Source organism: Martes martes (assembly GCF_963455335.1).
Source record: "Martes martes genome assembly, chromosome: 5".
Classification (NCBI taxonomy): domain Eukaryota; kingdom Metazoa; phylum Chordata; class Mammalia; order Carnivora; family Mustelidae; genus Martes; species Martes martes.
The window spans coordinates 56078450-56097239 of NC_137892.1; positions in this window are offsets into that span (position 1 = coordinate 56078450).

Below are 18790 nucleotides of genomic sequence, written 5' to 3' on the forward strand. Positions count from 1 at the left end.
ACCTCTGGCTGTTATGGGCAAAGTGAGACTTCCTGTCCTTGCTGTGGGAAAGGTGAGCTTGAATGCCTTCTGCATAACATAGTAAGAATAGAAAAACACATATACATTTTGATCCGGCAAGTCCACTTCTGGAAATGTAAGCTACAGAAAAAAGAGCAAAATTCCTTCAAAATTGATTATTACGGTATCTCTGTAGTGGGAAGGAAACACAGCAAATAAAGTAAGTGCTCCTTAATAAGGAAATGGATAAATATTTTTCAATATTATCACTTGAAATTACCCTGCCATAGGTCTGTAACAATTGGCTTGCAAAATTGTGTTCAAAATTACATGAAGAAAGTCTCCCTAGGGCCAGAGATGAGACTATAAAGATTACCCCTGATCATCTGACAGCACTGAGCTCTCACCTTCCCGAAGTTTTTCTAGTACATGTCTGTATCATCCAGAGTTTGATGACATGCTTCCTTATATCTCTAGCCAGCTATTTTTTTTTTGCCAGCTATTTTAATGTATATATCTTGTCTCCTTAGTTCCCTGAAGTTTGATGTCTTCACTTTACAATGTAAAGGCTTTATCTGGTGCATAGTAGGCAGACAGAAAATCTTTTTTGACTGATCAGTTGTTTTCCTGAGTGAAACTTGTTAATGGATGACAGGCTCCTAAGCCTTGGTGTTTGTCAGTAAAACTGCTTCCTATTCTTGTCCTTTGTATACTCAGGGATATAGCTACTCTGTTCAATTATTCAATCATTTTGCTGAAAACTTGGAGAGTCTATTTGTTACAGAACATAATAAAAATGTAAAGCCATCGCCATTAATAAATAACATAACATACGTGTCTGTTTCCTAGCAGCAAGCAGACTTTAAGTGAGTATTCATGTTGTTCAAGATTAAGTAAATCACCACAGACAAGGAAAATTACGCCATAGCTTATGTGATCAGATCAAAACAACAGTCATTTTCTCCACCAGTGATTCCTATTAAATGAATTGTATGCTAACAGTTTCCAATAATGAGTTGGGTTTAATAAATTATGTACTCTTCATAACTTTTTAATGTACATTCTTCCAAGACTGGCCTGTCCCCAGAAGGGAATTTATCAAACGGCTTCTGCACATCAGAAATAAAAGCAAAATGAATGAAATTGGAGTGGCTGAAGCATAACTAGTGGTAATGGGATTGGTTTTGCTTCACTTTCTCTGTCATCCACCAGACATGAAAAATCTCCCACGGTAGTTCAGTGTTATCTTTTCTCCCTGTTTTCCCCATAAGTATCAGATATTGGCTACAGACAACAACAGGATAGTGTTTGTGATTGATCTGTGTACTGCTCTGTCGCACCAAAAACTTCATTTCTAAAATACGGTATGTAAAATGAGGCTGCTGAGAATATCCAAACACAGACACACACACACGCACACACACACTCCCTAAAGATATGTAGAAGAAACCATAGCTTATTCAACAATTCCTTTTAATCTTGAATCTTCATAGTATAGTAAAGAAACATCAAAAGTAAAACAAATCAGAAGTGATACTAAAGATACTTTTTAGGTTTTGACAAACCATCCCGAGAAAGTAAGTTCCTATGACTAGGATTCACCGAGTAAATAAACATAATGTTCACTTTTGCATTCTAAACCAAATTTTGAAAGTCACTCTTTTTTATTATCTACCTTATCAAATCCTCAGTCTGACTGAATAGATGTCTTTCTATTCAAAAATAAACTTGATCTTTGGGAAGATACTGTATATTAACCCCATCCACTTTGTATCACTTTCCAGTATGTAGACAGGCTATCCCTAATTTTAACTGGAGTAGGAAGAAGAATTCTTTGTGGACTATATATGAGTGGAAAGTTTATCTTTCAAAGCAGGATCCTTTTATTTTCTTTAAGTAAGCTCTACTGCCCAGTGTGGGGCTTGAACTCATGACCCTGTGATCAAGAGTCGCATGCTCCACTACCTGAGCCAGCCAGGTGCTCCATCAAAGCATGATACTCTTAAGGTAGAGCACTTTTTAGTTGATTAGGTGGTACAGCAGATGATTTTTGTGTTTACTATCCCACATGATTAAGCCAACACTGATTTTTTTTTAAATTGTTAATCATATAATTGTTAAAGAAAAATGAGAAATAATATTATGTGTATGCCAGACCTATTTCCTCTTCCTCATGGATTGAATACATTTCCCAAGTGACTAGGTGGGGTTACAGGACAGAGGCCCGGTATGGAATGTATCTCTTTGTTTACTCGTTACCTCTTTTTTTGCCCATTATGTGCCTGCATATAAAATGTGGAACCATACAGGGCAATGGATGGCCGCCTGGAGCACAGACCTCTGCTGACTCAAATTTGACTGTGAGCAAGAAACAAATTTCTATTGGCTTAAGCCACTGAAATCTTGGATGTCTGTTATTGCAACTAGCTCTTCGGAGTAATACATTATTTACCATATATTATGCTTCAGATATAATGCAAAGCCCAACTTAAAGTGACCTAAGCGATAAGGATATTTACAGTATCACAAAACAAGAAGTCTATAGTTGATTAAATTCCAGTGTGATAAATTCAGCGACTTGATAAAATCATGAAGGATCCAGATTTTTCCATTTTTTACTCTGCAGCTTCTTAGGCTGGCTCACCTTTTGGTCACAGAAGAGCTCCTGCAGTTCCAGAATCACACAGAGATGATAATGGCCAGAAGTGGTAAAAAGATATTCCCCCTCTTGTCCCTTTTGCAAGAACAAAGAAGCCTTTCCCACAAGCCTTCCTGCAGACTTTTTCTTATGTCTCATTTCCCAGAACTGAGTCAGTCACATGCTTTTTTCTAAACCAATCACTTGAAAGGGCAATGGTGTGGACTAATCAAGACACAGCCCTTGGGAACTTGTCTTTTCTGAAATACATGGCCAGTAATACCTGAACGAAAGCAGAATTCTTTTAGTAAAGAAGAAAAGTGGGACAGCTTTTAGGCAACCACCAGTATATATTCAGATCATTTAAGGTTTATTAGAGTCAAATACTGCGGATATTCTTGAACTATCCTTCTTAGATAGGTAATATAACAATGTACTAGTTTAAGGGAGGTGCTTAAATAATAAATAGAATTGACCGTCTAGATATTTCATATATTCAAAGTCAGGTGGTATTCAACTTCTATTGTACTAAAGGTACATATTTAATCTTATCAAAGGGTTGTAGGTGCTATTGCTAGCAACTTTGACATTGTATAAAGACATAATAGCTAAGCATTTTTAAAAAATTGTGGATAGATGTGAAAAACATGAAAACTGTATTTGTTCAAATCTTCTTATTCAGAAAGCCATAGGGATGAACACATTTACTCACTTTTGGTTATGACTGCATAAACAACATATATTATATATTTTAATCATAGGAATTAAATGAACCCCGAGGTCGAGAAGGCAATTTAGAACTGTTGAGCTCAAGACATATCACAGACAAGGAAACTGAATTCTGTCATGATGAAGTGACTTGTACCAGGTCATATAAGAAAGCCCAGTCCCTGAAAACACAAGAACCAGAAAAGAAATTCACCTCCATTCAGTCTGGGATTCCTTCTAATGCAGGATAGCACTCCTATTGCACAGCTATCACTTAGGAAAGTGGCACTTAAAACAGGAATCCATTACACACGTGCAAAGCAGCATACTACACAATTCTTAAAATAATGATGATAGTTAAATGTACTGAGCTTTCCTTGGGCTCTGCAATAAATTTTCTACGTTGCATTAGTAAATTTATTTGTAACAAAAACCCTACGATGGAAGTATTATTAATGCCCCATTTCTTATGTAAGACGACCTTTCAGAGAAAGTAAATCTATTTTATCATTCAGGATCCATCTCCCATTTTTTGTTGCAATGGACCTTTGAGTTAACAACCAGTAGGGTAATTTGAAACAAGACAAAGACTAATCAGGCAGATGTCACCTGACTTTTTATCTTTGTGTGGAACTGGAGCCAGAGAGAGACAGGCAGCCTGGCACCTCAACCCAGTCTTTTTATTTTTTAAATTGATTTAAAATATGTATTTTATTTACTTTTTTAAGTAAGCTCTATGCCCAGCATGGGTCTTGAACTCATGACCCTGAGATCAAGAGTCACATGCTCTACCAACTGAGCCAGCAAGGCATCTCCAAGCTAGTCTTAACAACAGATATTTTTTTGACAGTCTCACAAGAAGCCCCTTTTATCAATACAAAATTACACAGTCTTTCAATATGACTCTTTTTCAACTCCAAATTCATGCACACAAGCCAGTTGGAGGAAACATTTTTAGGGGATTCAGGATTAAATAGCTTGGTCTTGCAATCTTCAATATTTGTTCGGGAAGGTTCTCTTTCATTGTTTCCTTATGAGTACTTGGATTTTTTAATCATCAGCATCCATGAAGGATCTAGGATTGAGTTTCATCTGCCATGTTTATTAGTATCTATACTGATTAGCAGGACAACACCTAATACATGTCCGGCAGGGTCAAGATTATATGCAATCTAAGGCAATGCAATAGGGAAGGAGTGTATTTTCTCTGTGGCTGATTCTAAGAAACAAGACCAATGTCTAGCTATTGTCTAGCCAATGTTTTTTTAAAATATTTTATTTATTTATCTGACAGACAGAGATCACAAGCAGGCAGCGAGGCAGGCAGAGAGAGGGGGGAAGCAGGCTCCCTGCTGGGCAGAGAGACCGATGCGAGGCTCGATCTCAGAACCCTGAGATCATGACCTGAGCCGAAGGCAGAGGCTTAACCCACTGAGCCACCCAGGTGCCCCTTGTCTAGCCAATGTTAAGCTACCCTTAAGACATCAATCACTTGCTTTAATCACATCTAGTTTCATTGCGTTTATTTAATGAATGAGCATGGCTTTCCTCTCCTTTCTTAGCTTTTGTGACTGATAGAAAAAAACAAATCAAACTTCTTGTCCTGGTGGTTGTTTCTCTCACCTACCCATAAGGGTTAGATTGATGGCCCAATGGAACTTTAGAGCTGTTTAATTTTCCCAGGTGATCCAGAATATATGCCTCAGTGGAAATGTAAAGCATCTCAAATGTCTCCCATGCTGGTACAACATATTCTAAAGAATGTTTCAATTTCCATTTATATGGGAAATGTGTTTTATTTATTTGTTTATTTATTTATTTGAAAAAGAGAGGGCACCAGAAAGTGTGATTGAGGTGAGGGGCAGAGAGGATGGGAGAGGGAGAGTCTCAAGCAGACTGTGGGGAGCGCAGAGCCCAATGCAGGGCTCGATCTCATGACCCTGAGATGATGACCTGAGCCAAAACAAGAGTCAGACGCTTAACTGACTGAGCCAGCTAGGTGCTCCTGGGAAAATCTTTTTTAATGAAATAGACTTGAACTAAAAAAAAAAAGTTCTGTTTTGTTCTAGGAGTAGCTATCATTATTTTTCTACAAGAAAATCTTTTTCCTAGAATCTTTGGAGGGTGTCTTTTGAAAAGATGACTCCTGGTGTCCCAGCCTGCCCTAGCAAGGGGCTGCATGATGGTAGAGTTTCAGCTTTGGTTATTAAATTTCAACAAATAAAATCCAATTTTCATTTGTTCATCAAGTGTAGATATATATAAATCTGTTTGCCAAAGTATATATGTGTGAAAAATAGCTACTCAATGCCCTGTTTGGTTTAATCATCTGTGTGTGCATGGCTCACAAAATGATCATTACTGAATGTAAAAGAAGAAATAAACTAGAAAAATTTAGAATCACTATTACATATATTAATACTTAATAAACTGTACATATTGAGTCTCTGAAAATCTTACTTAGTGAGAGGGCAATATTTCTAGAAGAATGGAAAATAGAAAATGTCTTTTCCATATAAGCAACAGTGGTGTAATCGCTTATATTTTTGGCTTCCCGAGTCACTGTGGATAAAAAATTGTAACAACAAAGTCCTCAATATTATGTTTTAAATGACAATGGCAATGATTACTTTATTTCCATTTTTCATAAAATTCTTAATTGAAAATAGGAAAAATCAGAATGAATATACTGGCTTTTTCATGGACTAGTTTATATTTATTTTTAGTTACTTTAAATAACCAAAATTTAATTGGATTTTTATTGATTTATGAACATCAAATCTCTACTCATGGCTATTTAGATTTGTGTGTACAAGCATGTGTGCAAATAATTTTTTCTACGAACATATAGACTCTGGTATTGTGAAAAATGATTAAATTATAATAATTAATCAGAGAAGAGATCAGAAAATTAATATTGAATTATAGAGTATTGGCTAACAAGAGACTGTAAGAAGCTATAGTGTTGATTCTGTTGTCTCCAAATCATCCAAAACAGATGATTCATCTTTCTTTTTTTTTTTTTTAAGAATTTATTTGTTTATTTGACAGAGAGAGATCACAAGTAGGCAGAGAGGCAGGCAGAGAGAGAGAGAGGAGGAAGCAGGCTCCCCGCCAAGCAGAGAGCCCGATGCTGCGGGACTCGATTTCAGGACCCTGAGATCATGACCTGAGCTGAAGACAGAGGCTTAACCCACTGAGCCACCCAGGCGCCCTGATTCATCTTTCAAGATTTCCAGAGAACAGTGGATTCCATACACTTCTTGGATAACATTTTCCTGTGTTAAATAACCCTAGAAATTAGAAGTATTTTTCCTTATTTTACTTAATTTCTATGAGGTACCATTAAAATGTTTGCTTCCTTTTCTGATTTCACTGGAGGTGAAGAAAACTGATCACAAAACACCATTCAAATATAGGACCACATGTGTCTTGTTCATCACTGCGTCACCTGTCATACTAACTGGCACATAGTGCTTGATAAATATTTGTTGAAAATATAAATTAAAAAATAAAACCTTTATTTAAGTTAATTTTCAGTATTTTTTCCTTCAAGCCAAATAACCCCAGTTCTTGCACAAACCTATAATACTATATTGGCAATTCAGAAGTTACAAAATCTTGGATAAGAGAAAATTTTAAAACAAAAACCTCACGTGAACTCATTTTTTCAACTGAAAACTTCAATCTGAAGTGCCATGAGGGTATTTATAGCCTCTCTTTATTGCAGTTGGTGTGCCTATTCCTATATTTTGTTGTAGAAATATTAATGTAATGCTGCCCCTCACCCTACTGGGGTGGTATATAACATGAGGTATAGGTACTGTCCCTCCGCACCTCTCTGGAATTCTCTACATATTCACTCATAGCCTCAAAATCTTCAAGTAAGAAATGGTGGAAATGAATTACTATTATCTCACCTTTTAAATTATTTTAGACAAGTATTTGTAAGTTTCCTCCTATACAATGTTCAACCAAGATGTCAAACAATCAATACACACAGATCAACATTAACGTCTCTTGTTTTTCTTATAATAAAGGTACATGTCAGACTTTTTCTAAGGTTTCCACATCTCTGCTCTTCAACCCAGAGGAACCACTTACAAGAAGGGGCAATTCAGCTTCTCTGAACCTCCAGTTTTGACCTCTCTTTTCAGAGTGCTAACAAGGATGCCAATTAGTGTCAGTTTTGATAGCAAAGTTTTTGGATTTTGACATAGTATTATTTTTAAAGAAATGGCGTGTCTCACTTACTCATCTCACACAGAATTTTGATGAGGAAGCTGTAATGATTTTGTATTCACCTCCAATACAGACAAAGCAAACTAATGATCTTAAACTCAAAATCTCTTAAGTTCTGTTTTTGAGGCCTTGATTTATTGTTCTTGGTCAGGAAATACTTTCTAAATGCTGGCATACCTCCCTACTTGTATTTATTATTGTAATATTTGGAAAAACATTTAGCATATTCATGCAATTAAAGCAAAATACTCTAATGCAAAAAGGATGGTGAAAAGCGAAGGCTATACAGAAAATGTATTACAAAATTAGAGTAGAAAAAAAGTGATGGAAGTGTAAGTTCAGTGACAGTTTCTATATATTTGAATTGAGTTAGCCTTACATGTAGACCAAATGGTTTTCTTATGGTAACTTCTGATAAGAAATGCACATATCTTACTCCTACCCCTACCACAAACACATATATACATGCAGAGAGAAATAATTTAAGAACCACATAGATTTCTCCACTTTACTATGTGAACTTGGATGAATCACTTGAAATCTTTAGCTTCTTCATTTGTAAAATGAAAATAATAGTACCTGCTACTTTGAGCTGCTGCAATATTTAATGTTTAGTAGGCACAGAACAAGCGTTAAGTTGGGAAATACGATGATAATGTTAATAGTAGTTACCTGGATTTCTACTCTACTTGTAATTATTATAAAATAAAGATCTTCTCTGAGGATAATTTGTGGACTATTAACTTATATACTCTTCAGTCTATATCTCTGATCCCTTGGATATATGTTTTCAAATGAAGCATTTGAGTTGAAGCACATCTGGTATGCAAAGAGATTTAGAAGAGCAGAATACTTCAGATAGGAAAACGGATAAGCCCTGGAACAGATGGGTGAACTAAAGAAAAGCTTACCCACTAAATGTTACCAACTTTAGCTATTCTATTATTGCCTCATAATAAGAATGTTATCAATGTTAGAAACTGCTATTATTTTCTTCCTAGTAGTAGATTTTCATGAATGCTATCTGCTAACATTTGAATGTCCACAGTTTTTTCTTATCTTTTTATTTTATTTAATTTTTTTAAAGATTTATTTATTTACTTTAGAAAGAAAGAGAGAGAGAGCACACACACACAGTGGGGGGTGAGGAGAGGCAGAGAGAGGGAGAAAGACTCAAGCAGACTCCCTGCTGAGTGTGGAGACTGATGCAGGGTTCAGTCTCATGACCCTGAGATCACTGATCTGAGCTGAAATCAAGAGTCAGACACTTAACTGACTGAGCCACCTACATACCCCTGAATGTTTTTAAAGCATAATTGAAATAGTTTTCAAAAATTTCCTTCCTTTATAAAACTTGTTTGGTTTACATATTATCATTGGTCTGATCAATTGTGTAAAAGAATGAAAACATTTGCTTACATATGGTTATTTCTTTTTAAACAGAAATTCTCATCATAGTCATCTCATCCAAATCAGAAACATAGTACATAATCCATTTCTTGTTACTCTATTTTCCTATTAGTTTTGGACATGGCCCATTTTTAGCCTGTCTCTTTTTAAAAACAAATATCTATACAAAACATCATAAATGACACAAAATATATTTTAAGATATAAAGAGCAATGCATTTTAGCAAACTCTGGAAATAGAAATTATGGGTTACAATTAATATTATAAATATTGCAATGGGGATGAGAGTTTCATTACATTCTATTAGTCTTTAGTAATAGTAATTTTAGGTTGAGAGGCTGGATCTCCAATTTTAACACACACACACACACACCCCTAGCTGCCTTGCTTCTCTGAGCATGGAAGATTAGCGCATTCTTTCATTTTGAGTAAAATTATCAAACATCTGAGCAATATCCTCTTTTGGACAAATGAAGCAGATGGGGGGCTGTATGCATAATGGTTGAACAGGCTTTATTGTAAAATAGACTTGATTATGAGCCTTGGCTCATTTCTTACTAATTTAGGCATATTACTTAACTGTGTTAAGACTTAGTGCCCTCACTTTCAAAATGGGGACAATAATCTTTCATCAGAGAGTTGTTATGAAAATTCAATCAATCAATACTGTCATATCCAAAGTTCTTGGCAGAAACCAAGAAATACATATATTTCAGCATAAGCCTTGAATAGTCAGACAGCTAACAGATGTAGAAAAAAATCATAAGAGTACACTAAGAAACTTTCAGAGCCCAGGCTGAGACAGGAGACAAGGAAGCTAAGGGACAGATTTCCACAGAGGGAGTTTTAGGGAGTATCAAAGCCCCGAGCCTGTCAGGGTTGTTAGGTTACTGCCCCCTAGTGGGAAGGGTGTACTATTTCCGGCCATGCTGAGAAGCACACAAATCTAGGACAGTCTGCCATTAGTCCTCAGGGAATTACCCCAGGTTCACAATCTTTTCATATTTTCTGACCCAATTCATCAGCCCCAGTGATTTCAGTCTCTGTACTGAAGACACCAGGATGAAGATGTCTGTGTCCTACCTTTTTTCCCTCCATCCTGTGCTCAGCTGTTCCTTACATCCCATTATTATCCTAATTTGCTCCACCTCTACAGAGAAATGAAATGCTCTTCTCTCACTACTGAAAAAACTTGAATAAAAGTTATGATATTTGAGTTGGTTTCTGAGGAAAAAGTAGGAAGTAGATACTCAGGAACTTCTAGGGGAGAGGAGAGGAATCTTCCCCTTTCATGAGTCCTGGAATACCATGCTGAAATTTTTCAGCAAATATGTACACATGGTTGCTATTCCTCAGGAGAGGGAACAGTGAAGATGGCTATGGCCCTAATTCTAAATGGCTAGGAGCCACTTACAGTAATGATAACCATTCCGACTGAGGGCTTTAGTTCCAGCCACCAGCGAGAAGCAATGGATAGCGGTTTTGGTCTTTGTCCTTGAACACAGTTTATGGCTCCAGAAGGAGTGCTTCCTTAGATGTCACATTAACAAAAACAACACTAAGCAGAGTCATTAACATGTTATTTTGCTTTGGGAAAGGAATATACTGGACATTTTCATTAGTGTAAAGTACAGCATTATGTTTAACCCTCTTTCCCTCAATATTTAGAAGGACCATTTGGCACACTTCGCATTTTCTATGCCAATTATCAATTTCTTCTTTGCTTTTTTGTCTTTGGTAAATACATCATATTATATTCAAACTGTCAACCTGATGTGTGCTCTCTAGTCAACATGGATCTGAAATATGTACTTTGGAATTGTTTTTATAAACTGAAACTTTGTTCCAATGATTAGATAAAGATGTCAGTGGTTTAGGGAGATACGTACAATTTTTAAATTCACAGATATGACTCTTTCTAAGCAGAGCTGTCTGACAGCCGATAGTGAACAAAATTTCTCCTCAATAAAAATCTCATTGCAGACGACTGGTAACAGTCCTCACTTGTAAAGAATGGGTAGACTGAAAAGAACAATGGCCAACTTGGTGCTTTAAAGCCATAGAATATCCAGTTAACAGTGTGATATTCTGCCAAAGTGGCCATCTGTTTAAGCATGTCAGAATAACAAACAACTCAATGTGACTTTCAAAATTAGAATGTCATGACTCCAGGATTAGTTTTTAAATGATTTGAGCGTAAATTAAATTATAATATAGAGAAAATGTAGTGAGTTGGGATTCCTCTGAAGTACATTGAATGACAGTTTGGAAGGCTTAAAAATGGCTTAACTTTAAGATTATGTAAAAATCTCAATCTTTGACATAAATATACTTTTATTTCCTGTATCTTAATAACTATATATTTATACATGTGTGTGTGCGTGCGTGTGTGTGTGTGTGTGTATAAATTGTCCTATTGGCATTTAGACCTTTAACAAATTATTTTACTCTAAAAGACCTGGTGATTTTTTTTTCTTTTTTTTCTTTTTAAAGATTTTATTTATTTGAGAGAGAGATTGAGCATGAAAGGGGCGAGGGGCAGAGGGAGAAGCTGGCTCCCTGATGAGCAGAGGGCCTGATGTGGGACTTAATCCTGGGACTCCAGGATCATGACCTGAGCCAAAGGCAGTTGCTTAACCAACTGAGCCACCCAGGTGCCCCAAGACCTGGTGATTTGATTTACATTTAAAATAGTAGTATGTTCTCTGTGCTGATTTATATTAATTGTTAATATTTTTATAATTATTTTTATAATTATATAATTATTATATATATTATATATAATTATAATTTATTTATTAATTTTATTTAATTTTTTAAAATTCCCCAAATTAAAAATATTTTGTAGATGAATTTAAATGTAAATTGTGAAAATCCTGATTAAAATACCTTTGACTAACAAACCCTTTCTCAAAATGACACAAATACCTATTGGCATACCTAAAAATAGACAAAAACAAACAAACAAACAAACAAACAAGATGAGAATATACCTTAATGTTAAATTCTATGAATCACAGATAACATACTGTTAAGCTCCGGGAGAAATACTAATATGAGACCCATGGAACAAGATTTAGAAAATCAAAAATAAAATGGGAGCATATCAATAATATTTTTCTCATCATGTCTATCTTACAATAGGTTTTCAGATGCTTCATTCGTTTAGAAAAGGAAATAGTTAATCTCAGACCAGCAGAGTCTTAATATATAAAAATCGAATAAACACTAGAAATTGGGTTAAAATTCATGTACATTGATTTACCGGCTGATGATTTAAGATGAGGTTTCAAGTAACTCCCAAAGAGACAAATAAGTTGAGTCAAGGGCAGGCCCTGTCCACTATATTTTGTCAAATATCAGATTTTGCTAGATGTCTCATGACATCTACGGGGAAATTACCATAGGTGAAAGGAAAGAGGAAACTGTCCTGAAGACTCAGAGGAAATATGCATCTCAAAACACATATCTCTAAAATTTATTATAGGAACTGGAAAAATATTTTAGAAAATACACCCATTATGATATAGGAGCTAAAGCTACAAAGAAAGACTAGGACAATATGACATTATAGACAGGTGAAATTTAGGAACTATTAGTTGAGATTAAAAATGATCTGGTAAAGGTTTGAAAAATAATGTTAGGACATTTGGTGTTTAATTATAGAATTAAAGGATGTTCTGGTTTAAATAAAGAGCAGAACAATGTCAAAATCTAATCAGTGATAGGGAAGATGAACTTTCCTATCATGTACGATATAAGAAGGAAAGGAACAAGATGATGATAAATATGGAAGAAAGAAAATGAGGAAATAACCGAAGATAGATAAGTGATACTAAGAAACGCCTTAAAACCAGTGTCTATCCATTCTTTTCTAATGTTTTCCATTCATTCTCATCAATTTACCATTCTCTGCCTAACCCACTCTGCATAGGCCTTCTTTACTATTATTCTACAGAATTTACCAGAATTAAGATCATATTTATCTCTTTAGGTTAAATTCAGTGGTTACTTTGTAGACTTCATTTTTTAAAAAAAGATTTATTTATTTATTTGAGAGAGATTGAGAGAGAGAGAGTGTGCACTTGAGAAGAGAGGCAGAGGGAGGGGCAGACACCCACATCCTCCGCTGAGTGGGAATCCTGATGCAGGGCTCAATCCCAGGACCCTAAAATCATAATCTGAGCTGAAATCAAGAGTAGGACACTTAACTGACTGAGCCACCAGGCACCCCCTAGACTTCATTGAAGTCTACTTATCAGCATCATCTGACACAGTCTACTTGAAATATATCCTTCTCTTTATCTCCATGATGGAACACATCTGAATATTCTTCTGTTTTTTCAGGATGCTTTTTCTCAGTCTTCTTTGGTATCTCTTTGTTCAACCATCAAATGCTGGAACACACAATGCAGTCCTGGGCCTCTTTTTTCCCCTGTTTACAATTCTCTAATTATCTCCCCAGTGATCTCACTCATTGGCAAGTGCATGTGTGTGTGTGTGTGTGTATAATTGCCAAATTTAGGTCTCAGATTCATATTTGTTATTGTTGATGTGACTCTTTCCTTGATGAAAAAATCAAATAAATTCTCAAACATGTCTCTTAACACAACATATAGCTCCCACAAAGCTGCTTTCCTATAAACCCATCCCTCCCTGAATCTTTCTCATTTTAGTAAATATTACCATAAGTCTCCCATTTACTCAATTTAAGAAATCTATAATCTTTTCTTTTTTGTTTACTAGCCTTCTCCCTCTGCCTAACTAAAATGTCACTTCCCTCCTTGTCCAAGAGGGACATCTTGTTTTTGTTGTTCTTTCTTTTCCTTGGTTTGTTTGTTTGGTTTTTTTTTTTGCCTTTCCTGACATTTTCCTGCTTCTTATTGTTATTCATTGATGATCATCTTGCTAAACAACAGCCAGAGTGATTTTCTAAAAATAAAAATCAGATCAATTCACTTCTTATCTAAAAGCTTACAAGTCCTTTCCAATGCACTAAGAATAATATCCAATCAGAATAACACAAAACAATTACTAATAAAATAAAGGGCAAACAAACAAAAAAAAGAACCAGAATAGAAATATAAATTTCAAGCAAAGTAAAAATCAACATTATCAATCAGTGACCAAAAGTTATTTTTAAAGTGATAAAATAGACAATGAAAGTTATAAAATTCATAAGCTTTTATGTACAAAGAGTACAATGAATATATGTAATGATAACAGCTGTAATCTGAATGCTCAACATATGTTAGGCATGATGGAAACTTCATTATTTCATTTAATTTTCAGAAAGCATTATCAAGGCCCATTCACTGGTTAGGGAACTAAGGACTCTAGTTACATAGGTCACAAGGGATGGAGTAATAGTACAAAGTAAGTTCTGGGTGCTTCCACAGACTATGCCATTATATCAAACAACACAATGATACTAAAAAAAAAAAAACAAAAAACAAACAGGGTGAATTGAACACAACTGTCCTGAGAAACTTCAACTCTGCTTTGATAACTTTGACAGATCAAGTAGACAAAGACAAAAAAATTTGAATTATGTAATTGGTATGGGAAGACTTTGGGACAACCTCCCGAACAGGACCTGATTTTTCTTCCTTTTTGTAGGGAGGAAATGGATTTAATAGGTTGAAGGTAATACTTTTAAGGAAAATATATCAAGGCCTATGTATCCAGTCTAGGACATAAGTTGTATATTTTAGTGTAGGCAGTATCCTTTAGAGAAGGAGACTTCAGTAGTTTCTGAAAGTCTTTCTGTAAGGATTTTTATTTGTTTTATAATTATGTTTCTAAAGGCTTTTTATTAAGTGTGCTTCACTGGAGATTTATGCCAACTCATTATGTGTATACGTATACATGTAACATTGTGTATATATATACAGATATATAAGATTATATATATGAAACATGTTATATAGAATGTTTTATTTCATGATACTTGCTGCCGTAGCTGATAACACCCTCAGATTTCCACCCTCTCCTTGGAATGTTCTCATTTTGCACTAGTTCAAGAATCTGAATATTTTCATACGGTTGAAGATAGGTATGGCGTAGATATTATCTAGTAATGTAATTTACTGGGTAAAAGGTAAGGCTGGTTCTTTTTAACAACTTAAATTTTCAATGTCTTACAATTTAAGGCTTATTTTTATGGATACACTACTTCATATGAAAATGGGAAACACAAAGACAGTGAGGTGGACCCAAATGTGTAACAGACATTCATATGCAACAAATACAGACAGGAGCAAGACTTAGGTTGAGAGGTAGGCAACAGATGTGAGTGAGTCCAGGGGTCATAACTCTTTTGGTAATCAAGAGAAGTGCATCAGTCTGAAAGTTTATGCTGGGTTTACCTCTAGCCTAGAGCAGGCAGGTTTGTAGAGGTTCCCTTTGCCTTTGTGTTGGCTGTCTTTGTTCTTAATCTTAAAATGGAGTCCAGCTTTCTAAGGGTTTTTTCGTCTCATGACAAAAAGATGTTAACCCTTTGGGAAAGTAAGAGTTCCTTCCCAGATGTGTGGTTTATAGTATCCTATCTTGGGTTTTTGCATAAAGAGTTTGTAAGGGTAAATGTATGAATAAAGAAGTGAAATCTATCCAAAAGTCATGGATCGAAAATAAACTATGACTTTAAAAAAATTTTTTTAAATGTGTGTATGTGTGTGTGTGCGTGTGAGAGACAGAGAGAGAGAGAGAGAGAGAGAGAGAACATGAGCTGGGTGGGGGGAGTTGCAGAGGAAGAGGGAGAAGCAGATTCCTCACTGAGCAGAGAGCCCAACTTGTGGCTGGATCCTAGGACCCTGAGATCATGACTTGAGGTGAAGGCAGACACTTAACTGACTGCTAAACTTTGACTTTCTTTATGCTGGTCTCATCCAAGTTGAATTGAGTTAAACTGCCAAAATTGAAAGTAGTATTAACCATAAATTTAGCTTATATTTTCTTTATTCCAGAGCCTATCAGCTTAGGACCAGAATAAGAACTTTAAATTCGTCAATTATAAATTAGACATTTTAGAGATAGAATTCATTAACCCATTTCTCTCACCCTAAGTAAATAATGAAGAAAAATATCTAGATAGGTGTTTATTTAAACGTGAGACAGGCTTGTAATGCTAATTAATTCATTAATTGTTACTTTTACTCTTTCCCTAACCTTCATTATTCTAAGAAACAGCTTGATTATAAAAATTTTAGCTAGTCTTCTGAATCAGGCATGCTCAGGGCGGTATGGCTGTAGACTAGCTAATCTTGCTGACCAGTATTCCATGATTTTTTTCCTGTTTACCATTTGCAGATGAGATGCTGGGCTAGACTTGTCTAAAGCAGTTTCTTAATCAGGTGGGCAAACTTGCTATGTGAATTCCCTTCAGTCCAGAGAAATTGATCTCTATGTAAAACAAAGTAAACATTGCTCTGATTAATCTCAAAAGAGCTAAGCCAACCACAGATGGATGTTTTACCTTGCACCTCTCTTGGAAAGAAAAAACCACCACACAAAGCCCGCAAATTCTAAGTAGTAATTTTACTGCAAAGAATAAAAATAGCTCATTTTTTATATTAGTGCAAATTAATAATAAAGAGATTCATAAGTAGTTATTATTTCAGAAATAAACCAATTCTTCTGTTTTCTATTTTTTCTTTAATATGATTGTAAGATCTATAAACAACAGCAGATTCTATGTACTTTTCTGCTCTTTAAAAAAGATACTGAAAAAGGTCAAATCTCAATCTTTTTTCCAAATTAGAAATCCTTGACAAATTTTTAAGGCTTGATATTTTCTTTTTCTATTTATTCTTTATATCAAATCCATGTCAATATTAATGTATACATTTATATGTCTATCATCAATTAATCAATTATCTTTCATAGAAGAGCTCCTAAATAACCTATTAATTTAACAGATAGATTAAGTTTTCCATTTAGTATGCTGTCTAATGCCCCTGGCATGCTGAAAGTTTATTGCTCAAAGGGTATGCTCTATTTTGCCAAGGAATATTTACTCCTACCAGGTTTATACCAATAGTACTTGTTACTGCAATCACAAAAATTTAGATAAACATAAACTCATGACAAATGTATGGGAAAGATATTTATCTCAATGAAATAAAAAATGAATTCTTTGGAATGGTTTGATATATGTAAGTGGCTTAAAGTTGTGATGATTGTAAAGACAGGAATAAAAATTGGAACGGTTTGACACTCATTTTGCTTTACAAATGTCTCAAAATTCTGTTTTTACTTTAAAGACACTGAAGCTGAAAACTGGAGATGATGCATTAGAGATAGTTTATGTGAATGACCAACAATCTCATTCATCTTTGGGCCAATATCAAATTGGTGGATGGATGTTTAGGCTTTAAGTCAAAATATTATGTACGATGTCTTTCATATATTTATCATGTTTAAGTTCTTGTATAGTATATTTCTAGGACTTGCTACTGAATTAACTCTTTTGATTAATCAACACAGTATGTCTTGTGCAACAGGACTTACAATTCTTATAATTTATCTATTTGTAGGTTTTTTTCCTCATAGAATTAAGGTGCCTGATCAAAGCCATCATCAGGGTATTATATATAATGATAGCACACATGATAACAATATATTCAGTTTATTATATAATTCTTTTAAGTATAATTATATGAATAACCAACTTGAAATAATGCTCACCTAATTTTAATTCCAGAATTTCTATTCTTTATCATGAGAGAAGTGGCAATACTCTTAACCAGATGTAGGTAAGTAAAAAGTTTGTCCCTTCTCCTCGTAGTAAAGTTCTACGGATCCATTTCTTATGCCTCCTGCTACATTAGACCACTGGGTTGATTGGATACCATGTTATATCAATATTAGCCATAACAATAAAAGAAATTCTGAAATTACTTACAATTTAGGTTTAAATTTGAGTCTAAATCAACAGGACTTTTATGGCATTTTTCTGCTTCTCAAATTGCCAAAAATATCTGTTCATTACTACATGGTCTTTCTGCCTTTGTCTTTGAGCTACCATTTTTCTTTATCCCTTGACTGGACTTTTTATTTTTTATTTTTTTATTTTTTATTAACATATAATGTATTATTACCCCAGGAGTACAGGTCTGTGAATCGCGAGGTTTACACACTTCACAGCATTCACCATCGCACATACCTTCCCCAATGTCTTGACTAGACTTTGGACTACCATTTTTCTTAATCCCTTGACTAGATCTGCATTTCTCCATCTGGACAAAAGTGTGCTGCAGCTATTTTGCATTGACTCCTTCTAATCTGTCTGTATTTTGTTTGGTTGATTAGTTCTGTTGTCCAATAGACAGATTTTTATTTCATTCATTTTGTGGATACAGAATGACTTTTGATTTAAATTGGAGGTATAAAATGATTCTATTGGACAGTCATAGAAAGGTATGTTCTGCATTAAAGAATTAAACACGCCCTCTGGCCATAGCATCTTGAAGTTTTACTATTTAATCTTTCATGCTCACTGTTGTGTAGATCATAAGAATACTCCCACGTTTTCACTTTCAGTGGCTGAGAAGCTTAGTTGAAAATTTGTATTAAATTTCATCTGTCTTATCTTATAAATTTATATCTGTATATTTATAGCAATATTGGTCTTTTCTAAATATACAGTTCATATATATGTGTATACATACACGTATGTGTGTGTGTGTATATATATATGTGTGTATATATATATGTTTGTGTGTATATATCTATTCTCTATATGTAGCATGGCAGGGACATGACTAATTGGCCACTTCCCACAGAAAGCAAAAT